The sequence below is a fragment of the Platichthys flesus genome, chromosome 24 (assembly GCF_949316205.1).
Source record: "Platichthys flesus chromosome 24, fPlaFle2.1, whole genome shotgun sequence".
In the NCBI taxonomy this organism is placed as follows: Eukaryota; Metazoa; Chordata; class Actinopteri; order Pleuronectiformes; family Pleuronectidae; genus Platichthys; species Platichthys flesus.
Window position 1 is genome coordinate 7,794,977 of NC_084968.1, and position 17,497 is coordinate 7,812,473.

At 46.2% G+C, this 17,497-nt stretch overlaps 1 non-coding gene across 1 annotated transcript; it reads left to right on the forward strand.

Annotated features, from left to right (window-relative positions):
• Nucleotides 1-1,119: 1,119 nt before the first annotated feature.
• Nucleotides 1,120-1,201, forward strand: trnal-aag (transfer RNA leucine (anticodon AAG)). The gene has a single exon. It is a non-coding gene; the product is annotated as a tRNA-Leu (tRNA).
• The last annotated feature ends 16,296 nt before the right edge of the window (nt 1,202-17,497 follow it).

Genomic DNA, 17,497 nt, shown 5'->3' on the forward strand with positions numbered 1-17,497 from the left:
GCCGCGCGCTGATTGACAGCTCTCCACTGACGAGGTTTACGGGGGGTCGGGACCTTCCTCTCTGTCACCTCTAATTGGAGCACCGTGCCATTAGTCGGCGGAGCCAGACCTTGGCTGGCGGCGAGCGGACCTCCACTCCTCTGTGTGAGAGAGACGCTGAAAACCCTCTGATGAATTATCCACAGCGCGGCCGACTTCCTGTTACGGCCAGGCGAGCGTTTTGGGGTAATTGAAAGAGAGCCACCTCACATGGGCGGTTCAAAAGGCAAATAGCCGAGTAAGTTGAGGCGACTAATCTCTAAACAATCAAACGAGTAAGGATGATTGACCTTCAGGCCGTGTTTCCACTGTTAACCTGTCCTGCTGGGATTTAAACCTCCACTGTGACCCCCCCCCCTGCTCGCTGCCAAGCCCGTGATTCCACGCTACACGCGTCACCTCGCACACAAACACGGCAGGAGAGCTGACCACATTTGCATAAGTCCGTGTAACCGTGTAAGTGTGCGCCCCCCCCCCCCCCGCCAAGCAGAGGTCAGGAGAGAACCCATTAACCATTGAGTGTGGGGAATGGGCGGCAGGAGAGCGGCTCGCCGTTTCCAGGACTATAAATATTTCCCGTACGGCAGATTGTGGCTTTGCGCTGGATTACAGAGAAATCTTATAATTAGCATGAAAGGCCAGCAGGGGGACTGGGAGGGGGGGGGGGGGGGTATGAATGGACAAGGGAACTGACCTCCGCTATCTCTCCCAGGCACGCCTATTGCTTATCTGGGCTCCGTGGCAGAAATGTTTATGTATAACTTAAGCAGTGCGGAGATGTGCGGGGCGCATAAGCTCCTGTGTGACAGTTCAATTTCTGAACTGGTTTTTTGATTAAGGCGAAAGGCGGGAGAAGCTTTGTCACCCAGTTTCCAGCCTGGCTTTTTGTGCAGGCAAAAAGTAAAAGACAAAGTTCCACAATGCTCTGATGAATTCTGGAATTCACAAATAACAAAATGAGACAAGGACAGTTTGAAGTAAAGTCCAGATGGATTTTTTGATACCTCTTTATTGCTCATGTCCTGGTTCAACCCTCGTCAGCATTTTTATGACACCAGGAATTTCATAACACATGTTAAGGGTAGCGTGGCCGAGCGGTCTAAGGCGCTGGATTAAGGCTCCAGTCTCTCTGGAGGCGTGGGTTCAAATCCCACCGCTGCCAATTTTGTATTTCAAATTTACTGCACTCTTCACCTTCATGAAGCATTAATAACAATGTAATTACATCAGTGTAACACAATGAAATGATGATGAAATCCAGATAATCTGGTCAACTCTGGGGAGAGCGTGGCCTAGGGGATAGAGTGGGTGTTCTGCAACAAGAGGGTTGCTGGTTTGAATACCACTCTTTCCCACCTGCATGCCTAAGTGTCTTTGGCAAAGATACTGAACACCTAAAATGGGTTGTTGTCATAAATGCTGAGTGTACCAAAAATGTAAATCGCTGTGGAGAAAAGCGTCATGTAACACATTATTTTTATTGCTTGTGTGATCTCCTGGCTGGAAATTCCACACAGAGTTGAGTGGGATTTCCGGGGGTATTTTTTTTTTTGCAACAATAAATGACAAAAATACGACAGATCACATAAATAAAAACTGGCAGTATCATAACAAGCAGATGTATGCAGATGTTTGACAGCAATGAATCCGTCCACATGTGCTCTAACTGGACCCCGTTCCTGCAGCGAACTATTTAAACCCAGCTTCCAGTGACTCTGCCAAGAAACGAGAACAATTAACACTTCTCTGCAATTAGTTTTTTTTTTTCTCCGCCTGATGCTTTTAAAAGCTCTGCTTACGAAGCCCGATTTGGACGCTGGTGAACTTGTTAATTACAGGTCAGATCTCCGAGCTTCACAGATTGCATTTGACCAACTACATGTTGATCTAAATACTGACGGCAATTTAGCCTGGAAATCAAACTACGTAGCAATGGAGCAGCTTTTTCTCGATTCAGATGATTCAGTGTTCCTGTCCTCATTTAGTTTTTATGGCTCTAAACTGATGGTGAAGGCTGTATCTTGGCATGAAAGGTCCTACACAGGTAGTGATGATATTATTAACAATAAAGGTGGAGACACCACAGCATCTACACAGGAAATTTCCTATGCATGTAGACTGTTATGAACATCAACTTTTATCACTTATGATTTGAGGGTGACTTTTTCGGGCATTTTATTTATTGTCGTTTTCGTCAGTGAAACATGAATCTGTATCAATATCGCTCCCTTTGATCTTAGATCATCAGCAATTTTTTTCTACAGTTCCCATAATGCATTTCACCTTTACCGCAAGTATTTCAGCGAATCGCCATCTTTTTCATCAGTTACATGTTTAGAAAACGTGGATTAGACACAAATGTCTCTCTCCAGGGAGAAGCACTCACCTGGTTTATAGGTGTATCCATGCATTTGTTGCATTTAGTCTAAACGGGTTAAAAAGCTGAGTCTGCAAGGTAGTGAATTATGTATTGAATATAAGGAGGAGGTATGCAAACTAGTTCTATAATATCATAATTAAGCTCTTTATTTTCCCTTTGTTTGAACTCAAGTAGAAATGATATCGGCTGGTTAATAATGAAATGGTCATTTCTTATCGTGAGGCTGAGTATTTGTTGTCAGACCCAGCATGTGGCAATCTGAACTTTTCATTTGAAATCGGACTCGTCTTAGTTTGATAAGTATTTACGTGCTCATGTTTGGCCACATCAGAGTTTGGCGGAGTTGCGATAAACCCGAAGTGAAAATCGTCCGTGTAATCACAAATGGATTATGCAAATTGCAAATCAATTGCGTCCCCCCCCCCCTTGTTTTCCAGAAAATACCGACTTTGTTTCTGAAAAAGGAAAAAAAAAAGACTTGTGGCCATCGAGGTGCAGGGAGCCAGCGGGGTTCCTCATCTCCCTCCAGCGGGTAACGAGCTTATTCCCCGTACGTAGCCAGGTGCATGTTTTAAGATAGAGCCTTAACAGCGTGGCGTGGCGCTGAATTTCAATGGAGCCGAGCCCAGGTTCAATAACTCTGTTATGAATGCAGCCCGTGATGCTGATGGCATCCATATCACGCTCAGAGGGACGAGGGAAAAAAAAAAAAAAAAAAAAAAGAGCCCGACATCTGTTTCAAGCACTCTCCAGCCTTTACATCTCCCCACAAAGTCATGGGTTGGAAGCGGCTCGTCTGGCTTCCCTAGATTAAAATGTGTCAACAAGCTTAACTGCTGGCCTTGAAATTTGCCTCTCTCCCCTTTTGTAATTCCCCTGATGGTTGGCGAATTCTCATTTTCTTAAGCATATGGTTAACACAATCATAAAAGCAGGACTTCCCGTGATAAAACGCCCGGCCACCCCCCCCCCACCCCCAAGATGCAACCTCAGTGTAGGTGATAGGTGTGATGTAAACACATTAATATCACTTATTGACTGATTCATGTCTGAACAAGGTTGGATTCAACGATCACTACTTTTTTTCCCCGCTGCAGTCAAATTCGACTTCCACTGTTGATTGTTGCCCTTGCTGGAAATATTCATCCCCCCCGTGCGCGATGGTCCCACAAAGTGGTCCCGGAGAAAGAAGGGGTTGCCGTTTGCTATCAAGCCAGTGCTTTGGCTACCTCATCCTTTTTGGATTTTTTTTTTTGGGGGTTTAGTTATGGGGGATTACTCTTTTTTTGGACGAGCTTTAAAGACTATAGTGGGAAGGGGCGAGGGAGAAGCAGCTGGGCTTAAGGATCGGATAAAACGTGGAGTGGAAACAGACACAGGAGGTGTTCAGTTTGCTCGGGAAACATTTCCTTTCTCTGTTGACTTCTCCTTTCTTTCTTTCACCCCGGCTGAAGGTCAGGATAAATAATCGATGGCATTAAAAAGAGCTCCCTCTCCCCGGCCCATTGTACCTGAGACGCGGTCCCCTTTGACAATTAAAGGCCCCCGAGTCATTAATGTGCAAGTAGCCTGGGAACATTGTTCCTCCTGAATGAGGGGAAATCCAATGCAGGCTTGAGTTTTTTTTTGCCACAGGTCGTGACATTGACAGGAGGCGGGGAAGGGGAGGGGGGGGCAAAGGCTGCAAGATTTGCTGGCACGCCGACATTGCCCCCCCCCACCCAGTCTACCACTTCCTCACTTGGCTTTACAGTTTTTTTTAAAACGGGCCGAAAACAATAACGGTGGCCGCCGGTGGAAGAGGCGGCCGGTGGAAAGCGGCTGAGGCAGAGACGGAGGGGGCGCAGAACATCATGTGAAGGCTGGCTCCTTTTCAGCGCGGCTGTGTCACTATCAATAGTGACACCTTGAACAATTCAGTCAGTGATATTGAAAGTGCCGCGTGTCGGCATCCCCGGCCCGTGACACTCCAAGAAGGCAGCAGCTCCCCCGGTGGTGGGTCGCACCATAAAATAGAACACTTGGAGAGGCCTGATGGAACTAATTTTATCTGGTCTTTAATGTTGCCATCCCTCCCTTCTTCCATTCGCCCATCTTAGTACCCCCCCCCCCCTACCCTACATACACACAAACACACACTTGTGCACGCGTGTACATGTACTCATGCCTTGTTGTATGTTGTCCCGCTTCCTCTCGTGCTCCCCCCTTTGTCGCTGCGTGTCTGTTTCTCCCCTGTCTGTCTCACCTCTCTGTACCCTCCTCTCTTTCTCTCTCTCTATCTCTCTCTCTCTCTCTCTCGCTCCATCTCATCTCGTCGCTCCTCTGTTCTCGTCAGGCTTTCCTTTTTACCTTTTTGCTTTGCAGTCACGTTTCATCTCCGTGCATGACTCATTCTGCTCAATAAGCTCCAAAGTAAGAAGATTTGTCCCTCCTCTCTCTGTCTCTCCGTCCCCCCCAGACCCACCCTCCCCCACTCCCCTCCTCCCTAAAGCCTGAAACATGCTTCTGCGACCGCGTCTGCGTCTTTTCATGCCGCTGTGGCGCAAGACTCGTTTTCATTCATGCTTCCCCAACCGTTGCGCGTCTTTCAAAGCAATTCCGCGCCACAACACTAGGCGGAGTAATGCTTTTTGTCGAAGACGACCTTAGAGACGCCTTCTTTCTTCTTCGTCGATTGTTTATTTACATAGCCACTGCGGCTCCTCGTAGCCTTTTTCTGCCGGACAAATCCGTCAGTCAGTGACAGGTTATACAAGTGATCATACTATCGGATATCTTCTGCCAAGTGCTCTTCTATTTGGTCCATATTCGTTCTTCTAAATCTTCCATGATTTCTGCCGGTATTATGGGGCATGAAACCGGAAATGCAGCTCCAGAAGGGATGAAGAGCAGACCAATCACAGCCTTGCGGGCTGAGTGAGCTTGCGGAGCTTTGCCGTAAATTTTAGAAAAGGGGGTCGACACCCGTCAGCACGTAAGGAGGGATACAGAAGCACGTAAGGGACCCGGAAGGGCTCTTGAGCTTACGGGCCCGTGAAAACGCAGAAGCATGTTTCAGGCTTAAGAGGGCGATTGAGATTCACGGAGGAAACCCTTCAGAGCAAATATTCTCCGGGCATTTCATGTATAAACATGCCTGACTTTTTATCACCGCGGGGGGGGGGGAGGCAGAGAAAAAAAGAGAGAATATGCAGAAAAGCTTTGTGTAATGCAGCGATTCAATACGTAACAACTAACAAATGATTTGATGCACGGGCCTGAGCCGTTCGGTCAACTTAATGCCAAGTGTGATAAATAGATTAGTCTCCAGATGATGGCCTCCAACGAGTTTCCTCCGACGCTTAAGGCCGAATCGTCATCCCGGGCTAATTTGTCGGGATTTTGCCTGCCAAGTGCCCGACTGGTGATGAAAGGAGTCGGCCCCTTTAGCATTTAGACAGAAATAAACAAATCCACGCTCTCTAGTAGTATAAATATATAAATGCAGGCTTTTTAAACTGGATGTGAAATCCTCCCTCCGAATGGCATTGTCAGGATTGAGGGGTCAGAAAATGCAATCTGAGATGAATTAAGAAAAGCAACTTCGCTGTCACATGCACACGGAGCAGACTCCAAGAGCATTAGCGTTCTCACATTCGCATAACAGTCCTATATATATACATGAAGTGCTGTGGAGAGCTAGTGGAGTGACTAACCTGTACAGAAAAGGCATCAGAACGAGTGGGCTGCTCCCAACCGGAGGGGGTGTAGCGGATGTAATCGCAACATGGCAGACGGCGACACAAAGATTTTTTTTCTTTTTTCTTGCATTCCCTTTTCTTCCATCAGCCGCCCCGGATCCTAAATTATGAGAGCAACTCATTAGGAATGTTGACAATATAATATAACACGAGTCTGGCAGCGCTCGGCAAAAAGTGCCTCACTAAGCAATGCAAACAACAACTTCAATTATGTATTTTTTTTTTCCCCCTCTCCCCCCTCTCCTCTGTCACACAGCCATTTATTGCCCGCGATGATGTACAGTACGCTGCACCGGGACATACATATGGAACGGCTTGAGGACTTTAGATTAAAATTGATTTTCCTCCCCTTGGGAAGTGGAAAAAGTCAAAAATTGTTACATGCACATTTATGAAACAGATTTAGTCTGTTGACATTGAAGGCTATTTGATAAGTAATTAAATCGCCTTTTCCCCGAGACAAGGTGACAGGTAACTCTTTGTCATCCCTCCCTGTGTACAGTAATGATGATATACAGTGCCGAGCTTGTTGTTTTGTGCCTGATTCGATGAAGGGAATAGATCATATTTTGCGGTTTGCACCAGAGGATTGCGTCAGGAATTGTCCGTTGTGGTCATTTGGGCCAATTATCAGAGAGTTTCGGGGCCGGGACTGTGACAGAAAGGAACGGGAGATGTATGAAATATGTCAATTAATATACAGCCTGCGTCCCGGGCTCTAATGTGTTTATGTCTGCGAGCTTTGGCGGCGGTGTGCGGGGAGACACTTGGCGGCGGCAGCACCCTCCGGCTGGCGGGCTCCTCTGATTAATGAGTTATCCCAGCCCGGTAGCCTTGGACGGCCAAGAGGCCACGCATCTGCGTGTCACTCAGGTCTGACATCTTCTCCCGGCCCGGCTGCCGTGCGCTCGCCAAGGGATTCTCCAGATGTTCCAAGGTTTCAGTCCGCGGCACGGGGGCCACCGTCCCCCAGTCGCCATTGTGACATTGCGTGTGTGACACCTGAGACGGCGTCGCAACTTTCCCGGTAAAGTTTGGAGTATATCAAAGCAGCTTGGCCCGTGGCTCCTGCGCCTCGAAATGCTTTATCAGTTTGGTTCCAGATGTTGATTTGGCTCGCAGGGCGTCGAGGTGTGTGTGATACAGGCAGCTGCCTACGACATGAGACATTTTTGGGTTTGAGATTAATTTGTGTCGTTGGCCTCCTCAGTTTACTTGCTTTCTTGCACCATAGAGAAAAATGTAATTTCAGCCTTTTTCCCTGCCTGTCTTACATGAGGCAGCTGGACCCCGAGTTCAAAATAGGACCTGTGGGTATCGAGTATCAATAGCCTGTGATAAAAGTTCAGCAAGCAAAGCTAATATATTGTTGCTCTTCCCAAAAGGGAGGATAATTTATAAAACCCTGTCCGCGGCTTCCTTTTGTGCACGTAGTCGTTTTCAGGCCGGAGCCGCAGCTTCCAAGCAGTTACTGTATGTTGATGCCGTTTTTATAATAATTTCAGTTTTCCCTTATTTCCCACAAATAAAGGAGGGGAAAAAAAAAAAACTCATAATGGAATTCAGCCAAGGCATTGGATTATAAATGAGTTCTGTGCCAGGCTTCATAACGTTATTTAGATTCCTGTGTACAGAGACCCGTGTTCCAACTCCCATCAGCACTGCGACAGAATCAAATGTGAATATAAGCTGATATAGGGAAATTGGTTTGTAATGTGCTGATGCTTTGGAGACCGTGTGCGCGGGCAGCAGAAAAAAAGAGGGAGAGCGAGCGAGAGAGAAAAAAGAAACAGCCGTTCTTTGGCACATGCAGAGTGATGTTTTAATTACTTGAACTGGAATGATAACAACCTCCCCTCCCATCCCGGAATGAAACAAATTAAAGGGTTACACTGAAGTCACCTCATTTTTTTTATTTCTCTCTTTTCTCCGAAGGAAGGCCTGGGTTTGTCATCGCACCACGTCGGATATAGGGCTCTGTAGTATTTGTTCATGAGTCACTTTAAATGTTCCAAATGTCTACTTGTTACTTGTGGCATTTGCTAACACGGAGCGCGGCGCCCCGCCTGTGATAAACCTGACAGAAAAAGACAAATTCAGGCCGATGGAGAGTGAGTAATGTGTGTGTTTTCGGTCTGAGGACCTTTTTAGCAAGTCTTGCCCCCTACTACGTAATGAATGTGTCCACGCCGAATAACCAGAAATAAGCCTACTCATTACCCAGCCTTGTAATTTTTTTCCATTTGATGTTTTTAAAAACGTTGCTGCGCTTTGATCCCCCGCTGCCTAAAAAGCGATGCCATTTGCTTTTTCAATTTTCTGCAACTTGTAGACATTAGTTATCAGTGGCAGTAAACAAAACGGGCCCGTCTGCACTCTTGTACTGCGGCTTGCATGGCTGAGCATGGCGGTGCTTTGTCTCATTTTATTACAAACAGCGAGCTGCTTATCCGACGATGTCACGTGGAGCGAGTTGTCCGGCGCGGGGATGACTCAGGCGACGCACAACCGCTCACATATGCATGTGCCCGATGACAAACTGTGTTATGATAAGCAGAGGGGATTCCGGCGCCATAAAAAGCAACACACCCGCTGAGTTTATTTGGGCAATGCGCTCGTTCCCTACTTCCTCGGCGCAGACTGATGCCACTCCCGCGTCTGGGTCGAAACCAGGAGTGTGAAAATGACAATTGGCTGTTTTATAGGCGGTGCGGTGCCAGACGTTTTCTTGGCTGCGACCGGGGGACCTGGGTTTCCACGAAATGATTTGTGGTGATTTGTTGTTTTTTACACTCTGTTCCATTTTAGCACAGACAAAACAGTGTTTTATTTCATAAGCTTTATTGGTGCTTGTACGATGATTTTGTTACGTTTGGGCAGAGCCGTGATGGCTGTTGTTCCCAGTTTCAAGTCCATGTAAAGTGAAGCAATCCCACTGCTGACCCCACCTACACACTGTGCTGTAGAATTTGTAGTATCTTGGGTCCAGAGTCGTGACAATTACAAACATTCTCGACAAAAATGAATGAAATAACCAGTCAGAGTTACGGCTAACGATTTCTCCCTCAACACTGCAGTGAGAAAATGTCATTCTCAATAAAATGGATTCACCCCGGGCCTGTGATGTCATAAACCTTAAAAAAACGTTTCTGTCAACTGGTGGGTTGGGCCCAGTAGCTGGAGAAGGCTCCTCAGCTACAGGTGGCTCTGTATTAGCATATTCATACATGCCAGTCACAATAAGAGGAGGAAAAATCCTTTTTAAGCCAAAAGGAGAGTTTCATCACGTTTTAGGAGGTGAAATAACTTCCTGGATAAAAAAAAAAAAAATCCTCAAACGTGATGTGAAAGGAAGGATTGTCTTTCTTTTTTCACTCTTATTCGTCCGAAGAAGGGAGTCTGTTTCCGAAAATGTTCCTGTAACTTATATTGATAAAAGCTAAATTGGGATGTGTAGCACAGATATGAATGAGGAGGCAGGTTGAGAATAATACATCCTTTAACCCTCAACATAAAAAAGCCATACAGAGATTATTGGTATAGATAATATATCAAATAGGTTTTCCTGTGGGGACAAGCAGGCTAAACAGAAACGTATGGCTTTCGACATCATTGTGGAAGAGTGAGACTTCACTTCATCCTCGCGCAAAAAAAAGGACCCATGACTTCAGCACTTTGCCAAGAATATGGCTTCTACCATATAGTTCACTTTGCTAAGAACATGGAAGCAGGGGAAAAGCGGTATGACACGTCTTGAGCTGTTGTGCAGAGATGCAAGACGTGTTGGTTTTTCCACCTTTCTTGTTAGAAGGTTAACTTTGGGGAATTTTGATGGAGGCAAAACAGCGGCTGTTTGGGCAGCCAGCCCTGGTTCACCTCCCCCCCCCCGGAGCTCAAACCTGATTCACATGCTCCACGGCGTAACATGCAAACTGAATAGGCGAGATGTCTAATCCAACCATTAAATGTAATTGAGACTGAAATGCTGCATTAGATCCAGTCTGTGGAACTGAGCTCAGAGACGGAAATTGTAGGGATTAGAAACATCTCGAATATATGTGTGCGTTTGCTCTGACATTTCTTCTTCTTTTTTTACGCTGTGAGAAAATACTTCAGAAAGTCCCTCAGTAGAACATCTAAAATTACCTTGTCAATCGCGCAACCAGCCGCCGACGAGTTTTCTGCTCGTCTCGCTGGCTCGCAAAGAAAAAGCAGGGATGTGAAAGGGTCAGAACGAGCTTTCAGGGCCACGTGTCTAATGGATGGTTTTAATGAGAAGGGGTTATGACGCCTGATTTAGAACCACTGTGACAGCCAGTCAGACGGGCTGGGGTGGGGTGGGGGCATAAACTCCGAAAAACTGCAACACCATCATTTGTTGTCGTGACGCAGACGCCGTTCCAACAAAAATAGCAGCAGAAAAACTGCAAGCAGGAAATCAAAGTCCCCCTCCATTTGTCTTTCTCTAAAGTTGTCAGCTTCCTGTCAGCGGCGGGGCTTAAGAGTTTCCATTCGCAGGTTTTGGCGACGTGAACCTCGGCTTTCCGTCGAGCTCTGAGAAGAACAGAGGAACAGCTTGTCAGAACGGTATCTCTTCTGCGTTTTTTCTTTTTTTTTAACGTGGCGAAATTAGCACAGTGGAGGGAAACGGAGAGGGGGAAAAGGCGAGCCACCGAATGGCCGCACGATGGAGCGACGAAATGAGATGGTGTAAAGATAAATCATCTTTTGGATCTCGAGGGTAATGCACATTGCAAATGGACGGCCCTTCTTTGATGCTCGTATTCCCCGGGAAACGCAGGCGTAATGTTGTACTGGGGGACGTGTTGCGGTCGGAGGAGGGGCGCTGGTGGTGTGACCGGGGTTTTGATGCTCCTCCGTTGTGAAATGGAACGTCTGAATACATTTGCATCGTCGGGCTGAGTTCACGTTTGCTAGCACAGCTGCCATAATGAAATGCATGCAGCTGTGCTTCTGTATTACTGTTGAACAAGTGGTTTGTGTTATTGCTAAGATCCGACTAATCATGAAACATACTCACGCCAGCTGAATACTCCCCCAGCCTGCAGGAGAAAACACAGACCTTATCACTCGATCGCTGAAAATGACTCATGCGAGTTTGCTCCGCTACTATTTTGGGGGTTTGTTTCTCGCTAAGGGGCTTTGACGGAATCATCAGCCCCAAATGTGATCTCATCAGACGGGGTCGCAGGCGAGGAGTGGCAGAAGGACCCCACCTATTTACCCTGAAGCGGTCTGTCTTCTTTATCGGGCCTTGTATTTCAATCACAAGAGGCAGTTTTTCGGGGGTTTTATTTCCTGCGCCGCAGCTAAACGCTTGACCCTCATCAGTGCAGTCAAGACGTCTGTCTTCATCAAAATGCTGCTACGTACACCGGCTTTCTTTTTGGACTGATGATCTGCCGACTGTTATTCTGGAAAAAAAAATACAGACATCAAGGCAAGCTGCTAGCCAGTGCTGTATTTCAGCGTAAGCCGCCTCCCAGCAGACGTGAGGGGAACTTAATGGGCATCTCCTTTCTATTTAGAGCAAACATGCCACCTTGTTAGACGACTACGTTCCCCAATGATCATTATTACAAGTCCAAACCCCCCCCTCGGTCCGGCACACGTGTGCACACCCACTTACATACCCATCCTGGATATATAAGCCGTGGGTAATTATAGCGGGGAAGCGTGTCTTAGTGGAGCTGTCAGAACTGTAATTGCCAGAGGGGTTGGTGGGCTATCGAGGAGTGAATCGTGCTGCAAGCGCAACACTCGCAAGTGGCAAGCGACTTTGATTACCCGGGAAGGGGCGAGAGATGGAGGTTATCATCCAACCCCTCCTCATGTCTTGCATGTCTTGAACAAGGCTGTCTATTTAACACCAGATAAGGAGGATGCTTTGGCAAAGTGGCACGGTAAATACTCACATGCGTTACCTTGACTGTGAAGTGGCCCCCTCTCTTCCCCCGGCTCCTCTTCGTCACTTTCTCTCACTCTTTCACAGAGGATGGTCATGACAGAGTGTTCAGTCTAGGGGAATATTGCAGGTGCACTTGTCTGGGCTTACAAAGGGTGGCGTCCATACCTGTATCACATCAAACGCAGGATGAAGAACACCTCGTCCTGTTGGAAGTGGTTGCCATGGGTAAATGTGTGCACTAGTGTGCTCACTCAGCTTTGCCGTCATGAATTGCCCATTTCTGTGCCAGAAGCTTTGGGGAAAGGACAAAAAACTAAAAAAATTGAGAAAGGGATTGAACTGGAGCCAAAAATGGGATTTTAATTTCTAAGAAATTCCCTGTTTGTGTAATTTTTGTGTTTGTGTGTGTACATGGGGGAGTTAGAGGTGACGGGAGAGTACTAGATGAGCGAACAGGAACAATTTAATATATATATATATATATTATATATATACCTATGATGAGGGGGAGAGAACTGAAATCATGACTTTGAAATGGACAGCGAGCGTCTTCGCACTGGAGATTGCTTGAGAAAATTACAAGTCATAATGTCATCAGGAAATCAATGGGGACTTTAAAGGTAATCATAACAGTACAGTGTGTTAGAGCTGGAGCCAAATTGCCACTTGGTTTGCTTCGTTCCTTTCAGCAGATAATTGCTCTGGACAACCTGAATCAAGTCCATTCAAGCCGAAACACTTTACATACATCTCCCCGTGCCATGAACCTAATTGCATTTCAAAAAAGTTATTGTGCCACAACACCAAATATTGATTGAATGTTAAACATGCAATCTGGGAGCGTAAGCAGGGAAGCAAAATAGCTAATTTGATTTCAATCAGCAGGTTGTGTGTGTGTGTGGGGGGGGGGGGCACCAGAGCCTTTGGGTGGACTAACCTCTCCTGTCACAGCCCAGTTTGAATGGAGAGAGGGAAAGTCGCTGCATGGTTAGCTTTGGGATTCGTCAAAATATCTCAATTGTAAGCTTTTATGAGGAGAGAATGAAATTAATTGAAAGTGGCATACAATTGGCCAGCATTAACCTAGCGTGAAATGTGTCTTCAGCCACGCTGGGCAGCGGCGAGCACCAACTTTGCCGCATTGTCTTCAGGGTGATTGGAGGATTGGTAATTGGTTACGATCATCATGGCGCGAGGTGGCCGCTCACCCAACGTCAAATATCACAATAACTAGAGATGGGCGGTTTCTGAGGCACCAAATCAAACTAAATTTTTTAAATGAATTGATGAAAACATATATCTACTGATTAATGGCCAGTAGACATCATTGATACGAACAGAGTTGGATATGACAACTTAGTGTTAATGTCCCCCCTGCAATATTGCATTAGTCAGTATAGTGTCGAGCTAAATCTCAACAGTGCAGGCTTTTGTCAAAATGTGCTGCTGTTTAATTAAAGCGTCATTATTGACCTTTTTAAGAGAAATATCTACCACAGTATCCAGTGCAACAAAACAAATCAAATGTCTCATTGAATCAAAAATATTTATGGATTCCATCAAAGACTCAAATCTTAAACGCTTTCAAGTATCTAAACTAGTTAATTGTCAGTCTCTGTATCCATGGCAGCACAATCATTTCTTGACACATCTTTGCATTCTTGATTAAATTCAATTTGCATAGAATCATATTTCATCTGCGCAGTGTCGAGTTTTGGCATTTCTTTTTGGGGGCCACAGTCGCCAACAGTGGATCCACATGTGCAGCACTTGAGATGTTTTTAATTAACGGTCACACGCTGTGTCTTCAGGTTGACAGGTCAGGACCTCGGCGCTGGGGGTTTTCACTTCGGGAAATAGAGGGTGCAATTTATTTGTCATCTACGAACAAGTCAAGATTTGAACCGATGCATCTGTGAGTTTAACCCAATTCATTTCACATCAGTCAGTTTTGTCTGTGTTTTAGTTTGAATTCCAGACTTTAAAGAAAAACTTCCATGTCGTAATCTGACCTGGCCTGGTGTTAAGTTGCCCCCCCCCCCTTTATTTCGCCATGTTTGAATTCATGTCGCACTTGTCCGATTTGTTTGTGCGGCTCGGCACAACATTTGCAAAAGCCTCAGATGATCAAAACTCATGTAAAGTGCTGATACGCCGAGCAGACTGCGGCATTACTGTTTTGTTTATGTCTCGGGGGTTGTCTGGAACTGAAACTAACATTTGAAAATCAGCATGCATGTATGAAATTCAAATTGTCCCCAAAAAAAGTAATTCACATCAAATAGAGGATCTCAGATGGTTGGAGTTTGCTTGTGAGCGGCTCCCTGCTGTGCGTTTGGGTATTTCATCAGAGATAACTTTGTGTGTCTACCCGAGCGGCGCCACTCGGTTCCTGCCGCATGCCAACTTATTACTGGAGACACTTGTAGCAGCTCTCGGCAAACATCATATTGTCACACATGGGCACCAATAATTGTGAACTCCACAAAGCATGGACGTGCTGTCGAGGCAGGGCCTTGCAAAAAAATCACAGCTGCCGCCCGCCGCCGCCGCCGCCCGCCTCCCGCCACGCGGAAGAAGGATTCTGTTTGCGCGAGATGAAGAGCTGCCTCTCTGTCACGGGAACCTAACCATCTCTGATTGCATTCCTCAAATGGTGTGTTTTCATATGCTGTTGTTTTGAGCAGATGTGTTGTTTGGAACAGATAAGAGCCAAAGCGTGATGTGTACATGTGCGCTATGGCTGCCTTTTAATGTTGCGGCTCCTTTTCCTCCCGTCCTCTCTCCAGCTCTCCCTCCTGTAACAGGTTCCAATGCGGAGCTCTCGCTCTCTGTTGTTTGCGGCTGCTTCTGAGTTTGTTGCCTTTTGAAATGGAAACTTTCTTTTTTTTCCTCCAGACCTCCTCGACATCAGTGTTTGAGGCTTCGTTCTCGTTTCATGATAATCAAGTAATACACAAGACACTTCCTCCGCGATTCCCTCTATGGAACTACCGCACATGATCTAACGCACAGACTCTAATGGTACTATAAATATTATGCATTCTACGAAGCTGGGCCACTGTGTAATCTGCTCATTAGGGATTCGTCAGTTGCTTGACTGATGGATCGTGTTGGAAGGATAAACAGGACCAGAAGTGATATTTTCCCCTCCTGTGAAAGTGCCGTCTACCCTCCCATGCACGCCAATCTTCATTTCCTTCCTCATTCAACTACCAGGGGGCAACAGACGGCATTCAATCATCACAGGACCTGAAAGCTGTAAATTGTATCCGCGCACCGAAAAATGCATAATCAACGGCGGTACTTTCTTATTCATAATCTTCTCCGTGACTCTTTTGCACTTTAATGCATTCATATTCAGGTTCCTATAGGCGGGGCTGGGGGGGGTGGTGGGGAGCACTGTATGATTACAGGCAACACTTTGAGCACTTGCTGAAATGCTGTGAAGCCCCCTTGTTGTCTTTATTGTTCTTCTGTTTGGTCAGTGTTCATTATTAATGGCTTGGCATCCCCCCTGATTTCCCACCAGACATCCCCCCCCCCCCCCCCTTCTCATACGACATGCACAACTCCATGTGCGGCTCACGGAGCTCCACCTGACCTGTTTTGCATGTTCAGCGCACGATTAGACGGTGTGTTTGTGAGGCACGCCATGTATACAGTCATCTTTTTATAGTGGTTGTCGCGTCACCACAGTTCACCTGGCTGGATCAGGGTAATGTTATATTCATGAGGCGGCGTACAGTAGTATTTTTATTTATTTTTTCCCCTACAAATGGCCCTCGTGGCGACATCGGAATTCATTTTTGCAAAAGGCTGCGCACGGACACACATGACATCCCGCTGTGAGACATCAGGAGGCTGTTGTGCCTCCTCTTAGCCACAGCAAATATTTTTGGGAATATGTCGAGGAGCAGGATTCCTGTGTTTATGTGAAATTGAGTGCACTAACCGGGTCACGGCAGACATAAGAAAGAAAAAAAGGAGGCCCCGATTATGCATGCTGCTGCTGAGCATCACAATTATGCATAACGCTGCACAATTGTGTTCCTGTTGCAAACAATACGAGGCATATACATATTGTAAGGCTTTGCATGTTTTCTATTCCACTGGTGATTATGTGCTCATACTGTACATTTGCGAACGGAGCGTTGCATTTGCATTATTTGTTTTTCAATCTAGAAAAATGTTCATTGACACTTATTTTACTGCTGTGTGTAGTTTTTCTGAAATGTGTCTACTCCCCACTATTAAGCTCGCAGCCAATATTCACCTTGCCTCTCAGAGTTCTGTCCAATTGAGTAATTTACACACACTATTCCTTTTCTCTTTTTACATCTTAGTTTGTCATATTTGCATGCAAACATTTGCTTATTTTTAATTAAACATACAATATGTCTCTCAATGCCACGAGGGGTCACTCAATCAGAAATGTACAACATAGTTCTAGTCATTTTTTTCACACATTGATGAAGAATTGTTACACATGTCTTAAGACACTATTCTTTCTTAATTGATGCAAACACAGAGAAGAATGTCAAACATTTTGGTAATCTACGAAATAGAGTAACAAACATGTTTCTCAAAACCAGGGGCATGTAGGGGATATCCTCTGGGGACCATGCAGCATTGAGTGCCAATCCGTCCAGGATCTGTTGAGATGTTCTTCATGTCAAAAACTTTGACCTGCCAGCTGCTTTACAGGAAACGTGGGAATCCCCGAAGTCATTGGAGATCTGGCAGCATGAAAACACACACAGTAGTTGTCGATACGTTTCAGTTTGGACTTGTGTGGTGAACTGTTACCATCCATTCAATGGAGCCGATGAAAACAAGCAGAGATGTGGCAAAGTCAAAGCCTGTCTGTCCTGTCCCGGGCAAAGGAAGTGCACTCCGCTGGGATTGATGAGTCAGAAGTCATTTGCTGTAGGTGAGGGGAAAGTCTGCCTGTGGGCAACCCGAAGTCTGCCTCGCGGTCTTCACAGCTCTCCGCAAAGTCTGTAATCAGAGCCGCGAGTCGGACTGCCCTCATCACGGACCAATCCCATCCCACTCCTCATCCTACCCGCCGCTCTGCTGTCCCCTTGACCTCCCTTTCCTCCTGATAGCTCCCAACCTATTTCGGCTTCCTCCTCTACCTGATCATGCTCTGGTTTTTTATAGTCCTTTCCCTCTTCTCCTCGATTTCCTCCTTGGAGAGGTCATCTCTTAGCTCTTTGCCAGGCATTCACTCCTGAGATTACCTCTTCATTTACACACCCATGCAGACACCCACCCACCCACCTACCAACACACACACACACACCCACACACACACACACACACACACATTCACAAATACCTTTCCCCAGAGCTCCAGCAGGCATTTTGTCCTTCAAACCAGCATCTCGTATTTCAGCCTTACTC